This window comes from Amaranthus tricolor, chromosome 4 (genome assembly GCF_026212465.1).
Source record: "Amaranthus tricolor cultivar Red isolate AtriRed21 chromosome 4, ASM2621246v1, whole genome shotgun sequence".
In the NCBI taxonomy this organism is placed as follows: domain Eukaryota; kingdom Viridiplantae; phylum Streptophyta; class Magnoliopsida; order Caryophyllales; family Amaranthaceae; genus Amaranthus; species Amaranthus tricolor.
Window position 1 is genome coordinate 5,356,758 of NC_080050.1, and position 14,810 is coordinate 5,371,567.

Genomic DNA, 14,810 nt, shown 5'->3' on the forward strand with positions numbered 1-14,810 from the left:
TAGAAGTTAAAATCGTAGTCATATGCTAGAAATTACGTATTAAGTTGCGATTTTATGAGTTTTTGGCAATTTTGCGCATAAAGTAGCTCAAACTTGGTTTGTTTTGCACGAAACATGGCACACAAAACTATTTGGTATATATTATTGTGTTGAAGTGGTTAGATTGAAAATCATAGTCATATGCCAGAAATTACGTGTTAAGTTGCGATTTTATGCGTTTTAAAGCGTTTTTGGCACTTTTGCGCATAAAAGTGGCTCAAACTTGGTTTGTTTTCCACGAAACTTGACACAAAAGATTATTTGGTATATATTATTGGTTGAAGTGTTTAGAATTGAAAATCATAATCATTTGCTAGAAATTACGTGTTAGGTTGCAATTTTATGCGTTTTAAAGCGTTTTTGGCACTTTTGCGCATAAAGTACCTCAAAGTTGGTTTGTTTTGCACGAAATGTGGCACACAACATTATTTGGTATATATTATTGTGTTGAAGTGGTTATATTTGAAAATCATAGCCATAAGCAAGAAATTACGTGTTATGTTGCGATTTTATGCGTTTTTAACCGTTTTTGGCAGTTTTGCGCATAAAGTAGCTCAAAATTGGTTTGTTTTGCACGAAACTTGACACACAACACTATTTGGTATATATTATTGTTTTGAAGTTTTTAGAATTGAAAATCATAGCCATATGGAAGAAATTGTGTGTTATGTTGTGCGTTTTTAACCGTTTTTGGCACTTTTGCGCATAAAGTAGCTCAAACTTGGTTTGTGTTGCGCGAAACATAGCACAAAACACTATTTTGTATATATTATTGTGTTGAAGTGGTTAGAATTGAAAATCGTAGTCATACGTTAGAAATTAAGTATTAAGTTGCGATTTTATTCGTTTTTAAGCGTTTTAGTTACTTTGGCGCATAAAGTAGCTCAAACTTGGTTTGTTTTGCACGAAACTTGGCACACAACACTATTTGGTATATATGATTGTGTTGAAGTGGTTAGAATTGAAAATCGTAGTCATATGTTATAAATTACGTATTAAGTTGCGATTTTATGCGTTTTTAGCAATTTTGCACATAAAGTAGCTCAAACGTGGTTTGTTTTGCACGAAACGTGGTACACAACACTATTTGGTATATATTATTGTGTTGAAGTGGTTAAAATTGAAAATCATAATCATTTGCTAGAAATTACGTGTTAGGTTGCGATTTTATGCGTTTTAAAGCGTTTTTGGCACTTTTGCGTATAAAGTACCTCAAAGTTGGTTTGTTTTGCACGAAATGTGGCACACAACATTATTTGGTATATATTATTGTGTTGAAGTGGTTATAATTGAAAATCATAGCCATATGCAAGAAATTACGTGTTATGTTGCGATTTTATGCGTTTTTAACCGTTTTTGGCACTTTTGCGCATAAAGTAGCTTAAACTTGGTTTGTTTTGCGCGAAACTTTGCACAAAACACTATTTGGTATATATTATTGTGTTGAAGTGGTTAGAATTGAAAATCGTAGTCATACGCTAGAAATTAAGTATTAAGTTGCGATTTTATTCGTTTTTAAGCGTTTTAGACACTTTTCCGCATAAAGTAGCTCAAACTACGTTTGTTTTGCACGAAACTTGGCACACAACACTATTTGGTATATATGATTGTGTTGAAGTGGTTAGAAGTGAAAATCGTAGTCATATGCTAGAAATTACGTATTAAGTTGCGATTTTATGCGTTTTTGGCAATTTTGCGCATAAAGTAGCTCAAACTTGGTTTGTTTTGCACGAAACGTGGCACACAAAACTATTTGGTATATATTATTGTGTTGAAGTGGTTAGAATTGAAAATCATAATCATATGCTAGAAATTACGTGTTAAGTTGCGATTTCATGCGTTTTAAAGCGTTTTTTGCACTTTTGCGCATAAAGTACCTCAAAGTTTGTTTGTTTTGCACGAAATGTGGCACACAACACTATTATATTATTGTGTTGAAGTGCTTAGAATTGAAAATTATAGTCACATGCTAGTAATTACGTGTTAAGTTGAGATTTTATGTGTTTTTAAGCGTTTTAGGCACTGTGCGCACAAATTAGCTCAAACTTGGTTTTTTTTTGCGCGAAACTTGGCACACAACACTATTTGGTATATATTATTGTGTTGAAGTGGTTAGATTGAAAATCATAGTCATATGCCAGAAATTACGTGTTAAGTTGCGATTTTATGCGTTTTTAAGCGTTTTTGGCACTTTTGCGCATAAAGTAGCTCAAACTTGGTTTGTTTAGCACGAAACTTGACACACAACACTATTTGATATATATTATTGTTTTGAAGTTGTTAGAATTGAAAATCGTAGCCATATGCAAGAAATTACGTGTTATGTTGTGCGTTTTTAACCGTTTTTGGCACTTTTGCGCATAAAGTACCTCAAACTTGGTTTGTTTTGCGCGAAACTTAGTACAAAACACTATTTGGTATATATTATTGTGTTGATGTGGTTAGAATTGAAAATCGTAGTCATATGCTAGAAATTAAGTATTAAGTTGCGATTTTATTCGTTTTTAAGCGTTTTAGGCACTTTTGCGCATAAAGTAGCTCAAACTTGGTTAGTTTTGCACGAAACTTGGCACACAACACTATTTGGTATATATGATTGTGTTGAAGAGGTTATAATTGAAAATAATAGTCATATGCTAGAAATTACGTGTTAAGTTGTGATTTTATGCGTTTTTAACTGTCTTTGGCACTTTTTCGCATAAAGTAGCTCAAACTTGGTTTGTTTTGCACGAAACTTGACACACAACACTATTTGGTATATATTATTGTTTTGAAGTGGTTAGAATTGAAAATCATAGCCATATGCAAGAAATTACGTGTCATGTTGCGATTTTATCCGTTTTTGGCAGTTTTGCGCATAAAGTAGCTCAAACTTGGTTTGTTTTGCGCGAAACTTAGCACAAAACACTATTTGGTATATATTATTGTGTTTAAGTGGTTAGAATTGAAAATCGTAGTCATACGCTAGAAATTAAGTATTAAGTTGCGATTTTATTCATTTTTAAGCGTTTTAGGCACTTTTGCGCATAAAGTAGCTCAAACTTGGTTTGTTTTGCACGAAACTTGGCACACAACACTATTTGGTATATATGATTGTGCGGAAGAGGTTACAATTGAAAATCATAGTCATATGCTAGAAATTACGTGTTAAGTTGCGATTTTGTGCGTTTTTAACCGTTTTTGGCACTTTTGCGCATAAAGTAGCTCAAACTTGGTTTGTTTTGCACGAAACATAGCACACAACACTATTTGGTATATATTATTGTGTTAAAGTTGTTAGAATTGAAAATCGTAGTCATATGCTAGAAATTACGTATTAAGTTGCGATTTTATGCGTTTTTTGAACTTTTCTGCATAAAGTAGCTCAAACTTGGTTTGTTTTCCACGAAACGTGGCACACAACACTATTTGGTATACATTATTGTGTTGAAGTGGTTAGAATTCAAAATCATAATCATATGCTAGAAATTACGTGTTAAGTTGCGATTTTATGCATTTTAAAGCGTTTTTGGCACTTTTGCGCATAAAGTACCTCAAAGTTTGTTTGTTTTGCACGAAATGTGGCACACAACACTATTTGGTATATATTATTGTGTTGAAGTGGTTAGAATTGAAAATCTTAGTCACATGTTAGAAATTACGTGTTAAGTTGCGATTTTATGTGTTTTTAAGCGTTTTAGGCACTTTGCGCACAAATTAGCTCAAACTTGGTTTATTTTGCGCGAAACTTGGCACACAACACTATTTGGTATATATTATTGTGTTGAACTGGTTAGATTGAAAATCATAGTCATGTGCTAGAAATTACGTGTTAAGTTGCGATTTTATGCGTTTTTAAGCGTTTTTGGCACTTTTGCGCATAACAGTGGCTCAAACTTGGTTTGTTTTGCACGAAACTTGACACAAAAGACTATTTGGTATATATTTTTGTTTTTAAGTGGTTAGAATTTAAAATCATAGCCATATGCAAGAAATTACGTGTTATGTTGCGATTTTATGCGTTTTTAACCGTTTTTGGAACTTTTGCGCATAAAGTAGCTCAAACATGGTTTGTTTTGCACGAAACTTAGCACACAACACTATTTGGTATATATTATTGTGTTGAAGTGGTTCTAATTGAAAATCGTAGTCATATGCTAGAAATTACGTATTAATCTGCGATTTTATGTGTTTTTGGCAGACAACACTATTTGGTATATATTATTGTGTTGAAGTGTTGAGAATTGAAAACATAATCATATGCTAGATATTACGTGTTAAGTTGCGATATTATGCGTTTTAAAGCGTTTTAGGCACTTTAGCGCATAAAGTACCTCAAACTTGGTTTGTTTTGCACGAAATGTGGCACACAACACTATTTTGTATATATTATTGTGTTGAAGTGGTTAGAATTGAAAATCATAGTCACATGCTAGAAATTACGTGTTAAGTTGCAATTTTATGTGTTTTTAAGCGTTTTAGGCACTTTGCGCACAAATTAGCTCAAACTTTGTTTGTTTTGCGCGAAACAAGGCACACCATACTATTTGGTATATATTATTGTGTTGAAGTGGTTAGAATTGAAAATCATAGTCATATTCTAGAAATTACATGTTAAGTTGCGATTTTATGCATTATTAATTGTTTTTGGCACTTTTGCGCATAAAGTAGCTCAAACTTGGTTTGTTTTGCATAAAAGTTAACAAAAATCACTATATTGTATATATTATTGTGTTGAAGTGGTTAGAATTGGAAATAATTTCCATATGCAAGAAATTACGTGTTATGTTGCGATTTTATGCGTTTTTATCCGTTTTTGGCACTTTTGCGCATAATGTAGCTCAAACTTGGTTTGTTTTGCACGAAACTTGGGACACAACACTATTTGGTATTTATTATTGTGCTGAAGTGGTTAGAATTAAAAATCATAATCATATGCTAGAAATTACGTGTTAAGTTGCGCTTTTATGAGTTTTTAAGTGTTTTGGGCCCTTTTGCGCATAAAGTAACTTAAAGTTGGTTTGTTTTGCACAAAATGTGGCACACAACACTATTTGGTATATATTATTGTATTGAATTGGTTAGAATTTAAAATCTTAGTCACATGCTAGAAATTACGTGTTAAGTTGCGATTTTATGTGTTTTTAAGCGTTTTGGGCACTTTGCGCACAAATTAGCTCAAACTTGGTTTGTTTTGCGCGAAACTTGGCACACAATACTATTTGGTATATATTATTGTGTTGAGTGGCTAGAATTGAAAATCATAGTCATATGCTAGAAATTACGTGTTAAGTTGCGATTTTATGCGTTATTAATTATTTTTGGCACTTTTGCGCATAAAGTAGCTCAAACTAGGTTTGTTTTGCTCGAAACTTGACACAAAACACTATTTGGTATATATTATTGTGTTGAAGTGGTTAGAATTGAAAATCATAGCCATATGCAAGAAATTACGTGTTATGTTGCGATTTTATGCGTTTTTAACCGTTTTTGGCACTTTTGCGCATAATGTAGCTCAAACTTGGTTTGTTTTGCACGAAACTTGACACACATCACTATTTGGTATATATTATTGTTTTGAAGTTGTTAGAATTGAAAATCATAGCCATATGCAAGAAATTACGTGTTATGTTACGATTTTATGCGTTTTTAACCGTTTTTGGCACTTTAAAGCATAAAATAGCTCAAACTTGGTTTGTTTTGCACGAAACATGGTACACAACACTATTTGGTATATATTATTGTGTTGAAGTGGTTAGAATTGAAAATCATAGTCATATGCTAGAAATTACGTGTTAAGTTGCGATTTTATGCGTTATTAATTGTTTTTTGGCAGTTTTGCGCATAAAGTAGCTCAAACTTGGTTTGTTTTGCATGAAACTTGACACAAAACACTATTTGGTATATATTATTGTGCTGAAGTGGTTAGAATTTAAAATCATTCCCATATGCAAGAAATTAAGTGTCATGTTGCAATTTTATGCGTTTGTAACCTTTTTTGGCACTTTTGCGCATAAAGTAGCTCAAACTTAGTTTGTTTTGCACGAAACTTGGCACACAACACTATTTGGCATTTATTATTGTGTTGAAGTGGTTAGAATTTAAAATCATAATCATATGCTAGAAATTACGTGTTAAGTTGTGATTTTATGCGTTTTTTAAGCGTTTTTGGCCCTTTTGCGCATAAAGTATCTCAAAGTTGGTTTGTTTTGCACGAAATGTGGCACACAACACTCTTTGGTATATATTATTGTGTTGTATGTGTTAGAATTTAAAATCATAGTCACATGCTAGAAATTACGTGTTAAGTTGCTATTTTATGTGTTTTAAGCGTTTTAGGCACTTTTGCGCAAAAAATTAGCTCAAACTTGGTTTGTTTTTGCGCGAAACTTGGCACACAATACTATTTGGTATATATTATTGTGTTGAACTGGCTAGAAATGAAAATCATAGTCTTATGCTAGAAATAACGTGTTAAGTTGCGATTTTATGCATTTTTAACCGTTTTTGGCACTTTTTGCGCATAAAGTAGCTCAAACTTGGTTCGTTTTGCACGAAACTTGACACACATCACTATTTGGTATATAATATTATGTTGAAGTGGTTAGAATTGAAAATCATAGCCATATGCCAGAAATTACTTCTTATGTTGCGATTTTATGCGTTGTTAACCGTTTTTGGCACTTTTAGGCATAAAGTAGCTCAAACTTGGTTTGTTTTGCACGAAACATGGCACACAACACTATTTGGTATATATTATTGCGTTTGAAGTGGTTAGAATTAAAAAATCATAATCATATGCTAAAAATTACGTGTTAAGTTGCGGATTTTATGCGTTTTTAAGCGTTTTTGGCACTTTTGCGCATAAAGTATCTGAAAGTTGGTTTGTTTTGCACGAAATGTGGCACACAGCACTATTTGATATATATTATTGTGTTGAATTGGTTAGAATTTAAAATCATAGTCACATGCTAGAAATTACGTGTTAAGTTGCGATTTTATGTGTTTTTAAACGTTTTAGGCACTTTGCGCACAAATTAGCTCAAACTTGGTTTCTTTTGCGCGAAACTTGGCACACAACACTATTTGGTATATATTATTGTGTTGAAGTGGCTAGAATTTAAAATAATAGTCATATGCTAGAAATTACGTGTTAAGTTGCGATTTTTATGCGTTATTAATTATTTTTTGGCACTTTTGCGCATAAAGTAGCTCAAACTAGGTATGTTTTGCATGAAATTTGACACAAAACACTATTTGGTATATATTATTGTGTTGAAGTGGTTAGAATTGAAAATCATTTCCATATGCAAGAAATTACGTGTTATGTTGCGATTTTATGCCTTTTTAACCGTTTTTTGGCACTTTTGCGCATAAAGTAGCTCAAACTTGGTTTGTTTCGCACAAAACTTGACACACATCACTATTTGGTATATATTATTGTGTTGAAGTGGTTAGAATTGAAAAATCATAGCCATATGCAAGAAATTACGTGTTATGTTGCGATTTTAAGTGTTTTTAACCGTTTTTTGGCACTTTTTAGGCATAAAGTAGCTCAAACTTGGTTTGTTTTGCACGAAACTTGGCACACAACACTATTTGGTATATATCATTGTGTTGAAGTGGTTAGAATTAAAAATCATTATCATATGCTAGAAATTACGTGTTAAGTTGCGATTTTATGCGTTTTTAAGCGTTTTTGGCACTTTTGCGCTTAAATTACCTCAAAGTTGGTTTGTTTTGCACGATATGTGGCACACAACACTATTTGGTTTATATTATTGTGTTGAATTGGTTAGAATTTAAAATCATATTCACATGCTAGAAATTACGTGTTAAGTTTCGATTTTATGTGTTTTTAAGCGTTTTAGGCACTTTGCGCACAAATTAGTTCAAACTTGGTTTGTTTTGCGCGAAACTTGGCACACAATACTATAGGGTATATATTATTGTGTTGAAGTGGTTAGAATTCAAAAATCATAGTCATATGCTAGAAATTACGTGTTAAGTTGCGATTTTATGCGTTATTAATTGTTTTTGGCACTTTTGCGCATAAAGTAGCTCAAACTTGGTTTGTTTTGCATGAAACTTAACACAAAACACTATTTGGTTTATATTATTGTGTTGAAGTGGTTAGAATTGAAAATCATTGCCATATGCAAGAAATTACGTGTTATGTTGCGATTTTATGCGTTTGTAACCGTTTTTGGCACTTTTGCGCATAAAGTAGCACAAACTTGGTTTGTTTTGCACGAAACTTGACACACAACACTATTTGGTATATATATTATTGTGTTGAAGTGGTTAGAATTAAAAATCATAATCATATGCTAGAAAATTACGTGTTAAGTTACGATTTTATGCGTTTTTTAAGCGTTTTTGGGCCCTTTTGCGCATAAAGTATCTCAAAGTTGGTTTGTTTTGCACGAAATGTGGCACACAACACTATTTGGTATATATTATTGTGTTGAATTGGTTAGAATTTAAAATCATAGTCACATCCTAGAAATTACGTGGTTAAGTTGCGATTTTATGTGTTTTTTAAGCGTTTTAGGCACTTTGCGCACAAATTAGCTTAAACTTGGTTTGTTTTGCGCGCGAAACTTGGCACACAATACTATTTCGTATATATTATTGTGTTGAAGTGGTTAGCATTGAAAAATCATAGTCATATGCTAGAAATTACGTGTTAAGTTGCGATTTTATGCGTTATTAATTGTTTTTGGCACTTTTGCGCATAAAGTAGCTCAAACATGGTTGGTTTTGCATGAAACTTGACACAAAACACTATTTGGTATGTATAATTGTGTTGAAGTGGTTAGAATTGAAAATAATTTCCATATGCAAGAAATTACGTGTTATGTTGTGATTTTATGCGTTTTTAACCGTTTTGGCACTTTTTGCGCATAAAATAGCTCAAACTTGGTTTGTTTTGCACGAAACTTGACACACATCACTATTTGGTATATTTTATTGTGTTTAAGTGGGGTAGAATTGAAATTCATAGCCATATGCAAGAAATTACGTGTTTATGTTGCGATTTTATGCGTTATTAATTGTTTTTGGCACTTTTTGCGCATAAAGTAGCTCAAACTTGGTTTGTTTTGCATGAAACTTAACACAAAACACTATTTGGTATTATATCATTGTGTTGAACTGGTTAGCATTGAAAATCAATTCCATATGCAAGAAATTACATATTATGTGGCGATTTTATGCGTTTTTAACCGTTTTTTGGCACTTCTGCGCATAAAGTAGCTCAAACTTGGTTCGTTTTGCACGAAACTTGACACACATCACTATTTGGTATATATTATTATGTTGAAGTGGTTAGAATTGAAAATCATATCCATATGCCAGAAATTACGTGTTATGTTGCAATTTTATGCGTTTTTAACCGTTTTTTGGCACTTTTAGGCATAAAGTAGCTCAAACTTGGTTTGTTTTGCACGAAACTTGGCACACAACAATATTTGGTATATATTATTATGTTGAAGTGGTTAGAATTAAAAATCATACTCATATGCTAGAAATTACGTGTTAAGTTGCGATTTTATGCGTTTTTAAGCGTTTTTTGGCACTTATGCCGCATAAAGTATCTGAAAGTTGGTTTATTTTGCACGAAATGTGGCACACAGCACTATTTGGTATATATTATTGTGTTGAATTGGTTAGAATCTTAAAATCATAGTCACATGCTAGAAATTACGTGTTAAGTTGCGATTTTATGTGTTTTTAAGGGTTTTAGGCACTTTGCGCACAAATTAGCTCAAACTTGGTTTGTTTTGTGCGTAACTTGGCACACAATACTATTTGGTATATATTATTGTGTTGAAGTGGCTAGAATTTAAAATAATAGTCATATGCTAGAAATAACGTGTTAAGTTGCGATTTTATGCGTTATTAATTGTTTTTGGCACTTTTGCACATAAAGTAGCTGAAACTATGTTTGTTTTGCATGAAACTTGACACAAAACACTATTTGGTATATATTATTGTGTTGAAGTGGTTAGAATTGAAAATCATTTCCAAATGTAAGAAATTACGTGTTATGTTGCGATTTTATGCATTTTAAACCGTTTTTTGGCACTTTTGCGCATAAAGTAGCTCAAACTTGGTTCGTTTTGCACGAAACATGACACACATCACTATTTGGTATATAATATTATGTTGAAGTGGTTAGAATTGAAAATCATAGCCATATGCCAGAAATTACTTCTTATGTTGCGATTTTATGCGTTTTTAACCGTTTTTTGGCACTTTTAGGCATAAAGTATCTCAAACTTGGTTTGTTTTGCACGAAACTTGGCACACAACACTTTTTGGTATATATTATTGTGTTGAAGTGGTTAGAATTAAAAATCTTAATCATATGCTAAAAATTACGTGTTAAATTGCGATTTTATGCGTTTTTAAGCGTTTTTTGGCACTTTTGCGCATAAAGTATCTGAAAGTTGGTTTGTTTTGCACGAAATGTGGCACACAGCACTATTTGATTTATATTATTGTGTTGAATTGGTTAGAATTTAAAATAATAGTCACATGCTAGAAATTACGTGTTAAGTTGCGATTTTATGTGTTTTTAAGCGTTTTAGGCACTTTGCGCACAAATTAGCTCAAACTTGGTTTCTTTTGCGCGAAACTTGGCACACAACACTATTTGGTATATATTATTGTGTTGAAGTGGCTAGAAATTAAAATAATAGTCCATATGCTAGAAATTACGTGTTAAGTTGTGATTTTATGCGTTATTAATTGTTTTTGGCACTTTTGCGCATAAAGTAGCTCAAACTTGGTTGGTTTTGCATGAAACATGACACAAAACACTATTTGGTATATATTATTGTGTTGAAGTGGTTAGAATTGAAAATCATTTCCATATGCAAGAAATTACGTGTTATGTTGCGATTTTATGCCTTTTTAACCGTTTTTGGCACTTTTGCGCATAAAGTAGCTCAAACTTGGTTTGTTTCGCACGAAACTTGACACACATCACTATTTGGTATATATTATTGTGTTTGAAGTGGTTAGAATTGAAAATCATAGCCATATGCAAGAAATTACGTGTTATGTCGCGATTTTATGCGTTTTTTAACCGTTTTTGGCACTTTTAGGCATAAAGTAGCTCAAACTTGGTTTGGTTTGCACGAAACGTGGCACACAACACTATTTGGTATATATCATTGTGTTGAAGTGGTTTAGAATTAAAAATCATAATCATATGCCTAGAAATTGCGTGTTAAGTTGCGATTTTATGCGTTTTTAAGCGTTTTTGGCACTTTTGCACATAAAGTACCTCAAAGTTGGTTTGTTTTGCACGAAATGCGGCACACAACACTATTTGGTATATATTATTGTGTTGAATTGGTTAGAATTTAAAATCATAGTCACATGCTAGAAATTACGTGTTAAGTTGCGATTTTATGTATTTTTAAGTGTTTTAAGCACTTTGCGCACACACAATACTATTTGGTATATATTATTGTGTTGAAGTGGTTAGAATTGAAAATCATAGTCATATGCTAGAAATTACGTGTTAAGTTGCGATTTTATGCGTTAGTAATTGTTTTTGGCACTTTTGCGCATAACGTAGCTCAAACTTGGTTTGTTTTGCATGAAACTTAACATAAAACACTATTTGGTATATATTAGTGTGTTGAAGTGGTTAGAATTGAAAATCATTGCCATATGCAAGAAATTACGTGTTATTTTATTCGTTTGTAACCGTTTTTGGCACTTTTGTGCAAAAAGTAGCTCAAACTTGGTTTGTTTTGCACGAAACTTGGCACACAACACTATTTGGTATATATATTATTGTGTTGAAGTGTTTAGAATTAAAAATCATAATCATATGCTAGAAATTACGTCTTAAGTTACGATTTTATGCGTTTTTAAGCGTTTTTGGCCCTTTTGCGCATAAAGTATCTCAAAGTTGGTTTGTTTTGCACGAAATGTGGCACACAACACTATTTCGTATATATTATTGTGTTGAATTGGTTAGAATTTAAAATCATAGTCACATGCTAGAAATTACGTGTTAAGTTGCGATTTTATGTGTTTTTAAGCGTTTTAGGCACTTTGCGCACAAATTAGCTCAAACTTTGTTTGTTTTGCGCGAAACTTGGCACACAATACTATTTCGTATATATTATGGTGTTGAAGTAGTTAGAATTGAAAATCATAGTCATATGCTAGAAATTACGTGTTAAGTTGCGATTTTATGCGTTATTAATTGTTTTTGGCACTTTTGCGCATAAAGTAGCTCAAACTTTGTTGGTTTTGCATGAAACTTGACACAAAACACTATTTGGTATATATAATTGTGTTGAAGTGGTTAGAATTGAAATAATTTCCATATGCAAGAAATTACGTGTTATGTTGCGATTTTATGCGTTTTTAACCGTTTTTGGCACTTTTGCGCATAAAATAGCTCAAACTTGGTTTGTTTTGCACGAAACTTGACACACATCACTATTTGGTATATTTTATTGTGTTTAAGTGGGTAGAATTGAAATTCATAGCCATATGCAAGAAATTACGTGTTATGTTGCGATTTTATGCGTTATTAATTGTTTTTCGCACTTTTGCGCATAAAGTAGCTCAAACTTGGTTTGTTTTGCATGAAACTTAACACAAAACACTATTTGGTATATATTATTTTGTTGAAGTGGTTAGAATTGAAAATCATTTCCATATGCAAGAAATTATGTGTTATGTTGCGATTTTATGCGTTTTTAACCGTTTTTGGCACTTCTGCGCATAAAGTAGCTCAAACTTGGTTCGTTTTGCACGAAACTTGACACACATCACTATTTGGTATATGTTATTATGTTGAAGTGGTTAGAATTGAAAATCATATCCATATGCCAGAAATTACGTGTTATGTTGCAATTTTATGCGTTTGTAACCGTTTTTGGCACTTTTAGGCATAAAGTAGCTCAAACTTGGTTTGTTTTGCACGAAACTTGGCACACAACACTATTTGGTATATATTATTGTGTTGAAGTGGTTAGAATTAAAAATCATACTCATATGCTAGAAATTATGTGTTAAGTTGCGATTTTATGCGTTTTTAAGCGTTTTTGGCACTTTTGCGCATAAAGTATCTGAAAGTTGGTTTATTTTGCACGAAATGTGGCACACAGCACTATTTGGTATATATTATTGTGTTTAATTGGTTAGAATTTAAAATCATAGTCACATGCTAGAAATTACGTGTTAACTTGCGATTTTATGTGTTTTTAAGCGTTTTAGGCACTTTGCGCACAAATTAGCTCAAACTTGGTTTGTTTTGCGCGAAACTTGGCACACAATACTATTTGGTATATATTATTGTGTTGAAGTGGCTAGAATTTAAAATAATAGTCATATGCTAGAAATTACTTGTTAAGTTGCGATTTTATGCGTTATTAATTGTTTTTGGCACTTTTGCGCATAAAGTAGCTCAAACTAGGTTTGTTTTAAATGAAACATGACACAAAACACTATTTGGTATATATTATTGTGTTGAAGTGGTTAGAATTGAAAATCATTTCCATATGCAAGAAATTACGTGTTATGTTGCGATTTTATGCCTTTTTAACCGTTTTTGGCACTTTTGCGCATAAAGTAGCTCAAACTTCGTTTGTTTTGCACGAAACTTAACACAAGTCACTATTTGGTATATATTATTGTGTTGAAGTGGTTAGAATTGAAAATCATAGCCATATGCAAGAAATTACGTGTTATGTTGCGATTTTATGCGTTTTTAATCGTTTTTGGCACTTTTAGGCATAAAGTAGCTCAAACTTGGTTTGTTTTGCACGAAACTTGGCACACAACACTATTTGGTATATATTATTGTGTTGAAGTGGTTAGAATTAAAAATCATACTCATATGCTAGAAATTACGTGTTAAGTTGCGATTTTATGCGTTTTTAAGCGTTTTTGGCACTTTTACGCATAAAGTATCTGAAAGTTGGTTTATTTTGCACGAAATGTGGCACACAGCACTATTGGTATATATTATTGTGTTGAATTGGTTAGAATTTAAAATCATAGGCACATGCTAGAAATTACGTAATAAGTTGCGATTTTATGTGTTTTTAAGCGTTTTAGGCACTTTGCGCACAAATTAGCTCAAACTTGGTTTGTTTTGCGCGAAACTTGGCACACAACACTATTTGGTATATATTATTGTGTTGAAGTGGCTAGAATATAAAATAATAGTCATATGCTAGAAATTATGTGTTAAGTTGCGATTTGATGCGTTATTAATTATTTTTGGCACTTTTGCGCATAAAGTAGCTCAAACTAGGTTTGTTTTGCATGAAACATGACACAAAACACTATTTGGTATATATTATTGTGTTGAAGTGGTTAGAATTGATAATCATTTCCATATGCAAGAAATTACGTGTTATGTTGCGATTTTATGCCTTTTTAACCGTTTTTGGCACTTTTGCGCATAAAGTAGCTCCAACTTGGTTTGTTTCGCACGAAACTTGACACACATCACTATTTGGTATATATTATTAAATTGAAGTGGTTAGAAATTAAAATCATAGCCATATGCAAGAAATTACGTGTTATGTTGCGATTTTATGCGTTTTTAACCGTTTTTGGCACTTTTAGGCATAAAGTAGCTCAAACTTGGTTTGTTTTGCACGAAACTTGGCACACAAAACTATTTGATATATATCATTGTGTTGAAGTGGTTAGAATTAAAAATCATTATCATATGCTAGAAATTACGTGTTAAGTTTCGATTTTATGCGTTTTTAAGCGTTTTTGGCACTTTTGCGCATAAAGTA